Source organism: Physeter macrocephalus, chromosome 3 (genome assembly GCF_002837175.3).
Source record: "Physeter macrocephalus isolate SW-GA chromosome 3, ASM283717v5, whole genome shotgun sequence".
Classification (NCBI taxonomy): domain Eukaryota; kingdom Metazoa; phylum Chordata; class Mammalia; order Artiodactyla; family Physeteridae; genus Physeter; species Physeter macrocephalus.
Window position 1 is genome coordinate 7,062,108 of NC_041216.1, and position 8,364 is coordinate 7,070,471.

The window sequence follows — 8,364 nt, forward strand, 5'->3', positions numbered from 1 at the left end:
TGCATTTCTGTTGCTGTACATCTTAATGGCACATGATGTCGTTAGACTTTAAAATTTTTTGCCATTCTTGGGAGTATGAAATATTTTATTATAGTTTTAAATTGTATTTCTCTGATTAGTAGTGAAAATTAATATCTTTGCATATGTATATCAGCCATATAGGTTTTTTCTTTTTTTAATTGATCATCCCCTTAACCCACTTATTTTTAGCGTTTATCATCACTTGACATACAGTATATAGTTACTTGAGTGTATGTCTTGCCCCACCAACCAAAAGATGAGAGACTTTCTCCTTTTGTCAGTGTTGTATCTCTAGTGCCAAGGACAGTGCCTGGCATACATAAGCGTTCAATAAGTATTTAATAAATTAATCTTTTTTATCTGAATTATTGAGTTTTTTGCCTTTTTTATTGATTTGTAGAAGTTCTTTATATAGAGTCTGGATTTTAATCCTTTTTTTATGTGTATTGCAAATATACTCTCCTAGTATGTGGTTTCATTTTGATTTTCTAAAGCATGTAGACATATTTATCAATCTTTACGTCTATGGTTTATACTTATAACTTGTTTCAAATCCTCTACCCGGAATTTGTACAAATATTCTCCTATATTTTCTAATAAATGTTTTAAAGCTTTTCACATTTAATGTTTGTTTATATGCTTTTTTTTTTTAAGTCCACTTGGAGTTTATTTTTTGTGATGTGAGGTGTAGGGGTCACTGGTGAGCAGTTACATTACTTATAAATGTTTCAGAAATAGGATGCATTTTGTGAGAAACCCTGTACTTAGGAGTGGCTAGGTGGCCTTGGGATTTTGGCATTTTGTGGGAAAAAGAGGTTTGCATCCCTAAAGGTGTTTGTAAATTGATGTTGGGTTAACATCAGCAAATTTACAAAGCAGTTGCAAATTTATTTCCAGAATTAGCAGAACCAGAATATATGTGGACATTTTGGGTAGAGTTCCAAAATTGCTGATAAGACTATTTCTTAGTTTGTTTGAAAATAAGTTTTAATTTGGCAGTACTCTGGGAAGTAGTTTTGACCTTTGTGTCAAACCTAGTAGCTTCTTCCAATTTGTAATTTAAAAAGGAAAAATAAGAAAGAAAGAAAAAAACTCTGAAGGTGAATGTACTTTAGTAGGTTCTCCAGCATGAAATGATCATATCCAAATTTGTTGCTAGAATAATGTCACAAATATATGTAACAGATTATTTCGGCATTAAATTTAGTCTCTTTCCTGTTGCTTGTTTACAGGTGAGAGGAAATGTGACTCATTTAGAAGTTGGTTATCCTGGTCTGATGCTCTGGGTTAAATGGGTTAATCGAATTACTATTTTGGATAAATTTTTTTAGTGAAAGTAAGCAGTTGTGGAAGATAATACTCTGAATGTACCATCAACTTTTCCAACTCTGAAATTAAGTTTTTTGGGAATTCCCTGGTGGTCCAGTGGTTAGGATTTGCTGCTTTCACTGCCGTGGCTTAGGTTCAATCCCTGGTCAGGGAACTAAGATCTGTAAGTCACACAGCACGGCCGAAAAATAAATAAATAAAATAAAATTAAGAGGTTTTTTTGGTGGATTGAAATTTCCTTTCAAATAGGCCTTTAGTGAATTAGATTTATTTTTAGTTAGCATCTCCCTGTAGCTTCCAGTAGTGTAAATTTAAGGCAAATAATAGATTATTTAGGGAAGACAGATTTCATAGAGCACATTAAAAAATTTTTTTCCTGTTAGATAATAAGTAATTGGGAAGAAGAGTGAGAAATTAGAGCAGAGTGGATGAAGTTTGTGGTTTAAGGTTCTTTAATAGGTAAAAGGTAGCATGATGATGTGGAAAGAACCGGGACACACTGAGAGCTAAGGGCTTTTAGCTCTAGTTTTGCCTCATCTTCTTGGGCATATCTCTTCCTTTATCTGGGTTCAGTTTTCCTTCTGTGAAAACTAGGGTTGTATTAGATAATGATCTCTAAGAGTGCTTCCAGTTCTTAATGCTCTGTGACTCTAATTCTAGTGAGATTTGTCCATAACTCTGATATGCTCCTGGGTCAGATTGGAGTGGATCATGGTCTTTCTTTCTTTTTTTTTTTTTTTCTCGGTACGCGGGTCTCTCACTGTTGTGCCCTCTCCCGTTGCGGAGCACAGGCTCCGGACGCGCAGGCTCAGCGGCCATGGCTCACGGGCCCAGCCGCTCTGCGGCGGCATGTGGGGTCCTCCCGGCCCGGGGCACTAACCCGTGTCCCCTGCATCGGCAGGTGGACTCCCAACCACTGCGCCACCAGGGAAGCCCTGGGTTTGGGTTTGTTGCCAGAGTGTTCTGCTTCTTTAAGAGATTTGGAAGATGTAGTGTCTTATATTCTGAGTCTGCCATAAATCCAGATTCTGAATTATCAAGAGAGAGAACTTAATTGTTTAATGACCTTGTGACTGTCCATACCAGCTAGTTGAAGTCTTGTTGTCTTTTAACTCTGTCATTTTGACATTGGCCTGATTCATAATTATTATTATTGAGTACTAATGGTGTGCTAAGCACTTTCAGTAACTTTATGCATATTAATTTATTCAATTTTCATAACCCTTTGTAGTAGGAACCAGTTTTACAGGTAAAGAAACAGAGATAGTGAGATTTAATTAAGAAATTTATCACAGGTCTAAGTTAATTGGTGGAGTGGGAATCAGTCAAATCTAGGCAGTCAAGTTTTAGAGCATGTGTTCTTTTTTTTTTTTTTTTTTTTTTGCGGTACGCGGGCCTCTCACTGCCGTGGCCTCTCCCGTTGCGGAGCACAGGCTCCGCGACCATGGCTCACGGGCCCAGCCGCTCCGCGGCATGTGGGATCTTCCCGGACCGGGGCACGAACCTGTGTCCCCTGCATCAGCAGGCGGACTCTCAACCACTGCACCACCAGGGAAGCCCAATGTGTTCTTTTTTATTATTCATTGGTTAGTGCTTTGCAGATTGCTTTGGGATGATGGATTACTAATTTTATTTGCTTTACTGTAAGTTGCTGGGCATAAGTATTTAAAAATGACATTTTCTACCATTTGAGACCCCACAGTTTCTAGAATTACTGTTCATTAAGGGTTTATTCTTGTTTGGCCGTTTGCACTAAATGACTGTTAGGCAAATTATATAAATTGAATACAGTTTTTATAATACAGGTGTGTTAGTGAGAATAATGGGATTCTTTTCGGGGGATAACACTTCTTTTAATTGGGGTCCATAGCAATTGATGGCAAATGTTCATCTGTTAATGATGAAATTTGTAGTGAGATTTTACAGATGTCATCTTTTTTAAAAAATTAATTAATTTTTTATTTTTGTCTGCGTTGGGTCTTCGTTGCTGTGCGCAGGCTTCCTCTAGTAGTGGCGAGTGGGGGCTACTCTTCGTTGAGGTGCGCAGGCTTCTCATTGCGGTGGCTTCTCTTGTTGCAGAGCACGGGCTCTAGGCTCGCGGGCTTCAGTAGTTGAGGTGCGTGGGCTCAGTAGTTGTGGCGGACAGGCTTAGTTGCTCTGAGGCATGTGGGATCTATTCCGGACCAGGGCTCAAACCCGTGTCCCTGGCATTGGCAGGCGGATTCTTAACCACTGTGCCACCAGGGAAGTCCCCATATGTCATCTTTGAAAATGTTTTTTCACACAGGTCCTGCCAAATACTAATCCTAATCCATGAGCATATGATTTTTTTTTGGAGCATATGATTTTAATTGAGCGTATTTATCACTTGGCTTTATAGAATTCTGTTAGAGTCTTTTCTCGATATTTGCTTTTTAGCCTGCCCTTACACTGCACATTAATCATTTCCAATTGAAGATTAGATGGAAGTTCCTCAGTTGTGTTTAGATGGATTTTGAAATATGGAGATTTCCTTTGCACTTGCATTGAGGAAATATGGTAAAACTGTAGTTTGAGCTAAGAAAATATGTCTGCTTCAAATTTGTGTGGGACTGGAGATCTCATTGCTTGTTTTAACTTTCGATAGTACAGGAAGTGAAAAAAGTAACATTACTTGTGATTCAAACAATGTATGTTCATTTTAATTTGCTGTAGTATGTTTCCCATAGAAGTGCTGTTTTGTCTTGTTAATTTTCAAATGGATTTATTAAGAAACGTTATTAAGTGTGCAGCAAAAGCTAATTTCCAAAGCCATTAAGTATTCAGTAATAGTGTTTAAGGGTGATTCGTCTTCAGAAAAATTTCAAGTTAAGTCTTTTTTTTTTTTAAGTATTTATTTATTTAGGCTGTGCCGGGTCTTCGTTGCGGCATGCGGGATCTTTAGTTGTGGCATGTGGACTCTTAGTTGTGGCATGCAGACTGTTAGTTGCAGCATGCATGTGGGATCTAGTTCCCCGACCAGGGATTGAACCTGGACCCCCTGCATTGGGAAAACGGAGTCTTACCCACCGGACCACCAGGGAAGTCCCTCAAATTCAGCCTTGAGCTTAAAAAAAAAAAAAAAAAAAATCACAATAAAATTTTATGGCTGCTAAGCCATTAACTGCTGTTTAGTAGGCAAGTCAGGATTCACCTTCTGTTTCTGACAGAAATTCATAGAACTGATGAATCCACTACAGAAGTGGACTGAGAGCAAATGAAGGTCACTCTTGACAATACTGGGTCAATAGCATGTGATAGTTTTTTTTGCAGAATACTTGCTGATGAACAGTACAGTGAATAAACCATTTGCTTGAAATACTTTACATTTTCACAGGCTTTGTAAATTTGTCCAACTAAGCCCTTCTCCACACATTTTTACCATTATTTGTGCACATCTTAGCAGATTCAAGTTCAGATTGTATTGAATTAATGTTCTCTCAACCTCTGTGAAGATTCTTGCCAGTGGTTGTTCCACACAGACTGTTTTGTTCATAGTGTTCAGTCACTTCAAGCTCAGCATTGACATCACTAAACAACTGAGCAGTATCAGTAATATCTGTTGAATCATCAAGAGCCATGGATCACCACCCACAATCATTTGCCTTTTTTAAAAAATAAATTTATTTTGAACAGTTTGATTTACAGTCTCGGAAAATAGTACAGGGTGTTCCTATGTATACCCCATATCCATTTCCCCTGTTAACACCTTACATTAGTATGGTACATTGGTATATTCTTACTAACTAAAATTCATACTTTATTCAGATTTCCTTAGGTTTTTTTTTTTTTAATTTCTAATTTTTAAAAATTTTTTGGCCATACAGCATGGCATGCAGGATCTTTAGTTCCCTGACCAGGGATCGAACCCATGCTCCCTGCAGTGCAAGCACAGAGTCTTAACCACTGGACCACCAGGGAAGTCCCCAGATTTCCTTAGTTTTTACCTAATGTCCTTTTTCTGTTCCAGGATCTCATCTAGGATATACACTAAGTTGTTGTGTCTCCTTAGGCTTCTCTTGGCTGTGACAATTTCTCACACTTATTTTTGGTGACCTTGACAGTTTTGAGGAGTACTGGTTAGCTGTATTGTAGAATGTCCCTCAATTGGGATTTGTCTAATATTTTTCTAATGATTATATTAGTGTTATGGATTTGGGGGAGAAAGAACACAGAGGTAAAGTGCTATATCATATCAAGGAATACATGCTATCAGCGTGACTTCTTGTTAACTGTGATTATCTGGCTAGGTTTCTCCAAAAAATTATTCCCTCCCCTCCCTGCCACGGTGTACTCTTTGGAAGAAAATCGCTAGGCATACTCACCTCCACTTAAGGAGTGGAGAGTTATAGTCCACCTCCTTGAGGGTGGCGTATATATATGAATTATTTGTAATTCTTCTGCATGGGAGATTGGTCTTTTCTCATCCATTTATTTATTTATTCAGTCACTTATTTATATCAGTATGGACTCATGGGTATTTTTGTTATAATCCAGTACTTTATTTTGTTCTAATTTTTTGATTTTTACTATTGAGAGCTCTTTCAGTTGGACAGGAGTGTCCTTTTGACATACCCCCTTTATTGTGTGTGGTAGTGTTTTTTGTTGTTGCTGTTTAGCACTTCCTTACTTTCTGGCACTGTAAGATACTCCCAAGCTCATACTGTGAATCCCCTCCCCCAGCCCTAGATTCAGCCATTTCTCCAAGGGGCCCTGGTTTCTTTTATTGGAGAATGGTATTAGAAATCAAGATCTGGGTGCTAGGTGTGCACATTGCTACTGGAGGGTTATTGCTTCCAGGTCTTCTCAGCTGGCAAAGCAAGGAAGTACATCTGTATACTAACACATATATTCCATATACTTATAGAAATATCTTAAGTATTTCATATTTCTACATATCTTCATTTGTATCTGTGTTAAGCTGGACATGAATTACTGATATCTCCAACTCTAATCCAGTACCTCATTGATCATTCTAGTCTTTTCCTTTTTTATCTATAACCTCCCACTCCCAGCAGTGAGAAACTTGGCTCTCATCATTTGCCATCCATTTACTCATTAGTTCCAGTGTACATGTAGTGTAGTGGTTTCAGGATTGTTAACCTGTACCCTTTAACAACTTTACAACTAGAAAACTTTAACAAGTAGAATACAGTGGTGATATGCAGTTCCTTTTGCTTTTTATCTTCTCATTTCATTTATTTCCATAGTTAACTTAGGTTAGCACCTTTCCTCTCCACCTGCCCTATTTTTTAATTGACTACTTATATTGCTCCCATTGTCCTCAATCCTTCAAACCAAAAGGTTAATAGTCTTAAACAAGTTCGTTTTCTTGAGACACATTTTTTAGGTTCTTGCAGTCAAACATAATTTAATTAACTCACTATAGATAAACGACTCATCCTTATGCTAACAGATACAACACTCAGAAACTTACTTTGGTTGTAGCCTTATTTTTGTTTATTTTTATTTTGTTTTTATGAAGGTTTTCTGTTGTGATAAGGTACTCTGTTTTAAATTTTTAAAAAATTTCCAGCAGTTGGTTTCCTGTGAGTTGGGAATATTGTGTGAGTGCTTAGTTTGGTAATGTCGACACATATTGTGTTCTTGGCACAGCTATGGTGTCATTTCATAATAAACACAATGTGTTGCCATCTAATTGGATTAAAAAAAAGCACCCACACTCCATGTGTGATATGACAGAATACATGGTACTTGAAATGCTTTTTATTTTTATTTATTTATTTTTAAGATTTATTTATTTATTTATTTATTTATTTATTTATGGCTGTTTTGCGTCTTCATTGCTGAACGCAGGCTTTCTCTAGTTGCAGCAGGCGAGGGCTACTCTTTGTTGCAGCGCGCGGGCTTCTCATTGCGGTGGCTTCTCTTGTTGTGGGGCACGGGCTCTAGAGCGCAGGCTCAGTAGTTGTGGCACACGGGCTTAGTTGCTCCGCGGCATGTGAGATCTTCCTGGACCAGGGCTCGAACCCGTGTCCCCTGCATTGGCAGGCGGATTCTTAACCACTGTGCCACCAGGGAAGTCCCTGAAATGCTTTTTAGTTACAATTGCTTCACCACAATTTGTAGCAGCGCAGAGTGGTGAGACCCCTGCTTTTAGTCACTTTTGCAACTACTCTGCTGTTGTAGTGTGAAAGCAGTTATCTATAAACAAATGAACCTGGCTGTGTTCCAGTAAAACTTCATGGATACGGAAATTGGAATTTCATATAATTTTCACACATCATGAAATACTTTTGATATTTTTCTACCATTAAAAAAAAAAATGTAGAAATTGGGGAATTCCCTGATGGTCCGGTGGTTAGGACTCTGCATTTCCACTGCAGGGGGGCCTGGGTTTGATCCCTGGTGGGGGAACTGAGATCCTGCAAACTGAGCGGGCAGCCAAAAAAAAAAATGTAGAAACTGTTCTTAACTCATAGGTAGTACAAAAACAGGTTGGGCTGTGTGACATCATTTGTTCACCCCCCAAGCGAAGAAGGCCCTGTATACTGGACACATTTTGAAGTATCTGTCTTTCTCTCCAAAACCATTCATAGTAATTTCACCAGTCTTAGATTCAGTATTGGTTCCTGGTTTATACCAGGGAAGCTGCTTGGAGAGAGACATTGCACAGTTTTCTGTGGTAAAACACTAAAGTTTTATTTGCCTAGCTGTCATAATCTTATCAATTCCTAGTATTTTTTTCAATGGGGAGTGGATAAGATTAAATTTTATCATTGGCTACTTTGGGTTAATTTGAATAGAGGACACAGTCCTCTTTTGTTTCTATTTATTTATTTATTTATTCATTCATTCATTTTGGCTGCATAGGGTCTTTGTTGCTGCCTGCGGGCTTTTCTCTAGTTGCAGAGAGCGGAGGCTACTCTTCGTTGCAGTTCGAGGACTTCTCATTGCAGTGGCTTCTTTTGTTGCAGAGCACGGGCTCTAGGCATGCGGGCTTCAGTAGTTGTGGCTCACGGTCTCTGGAGCACA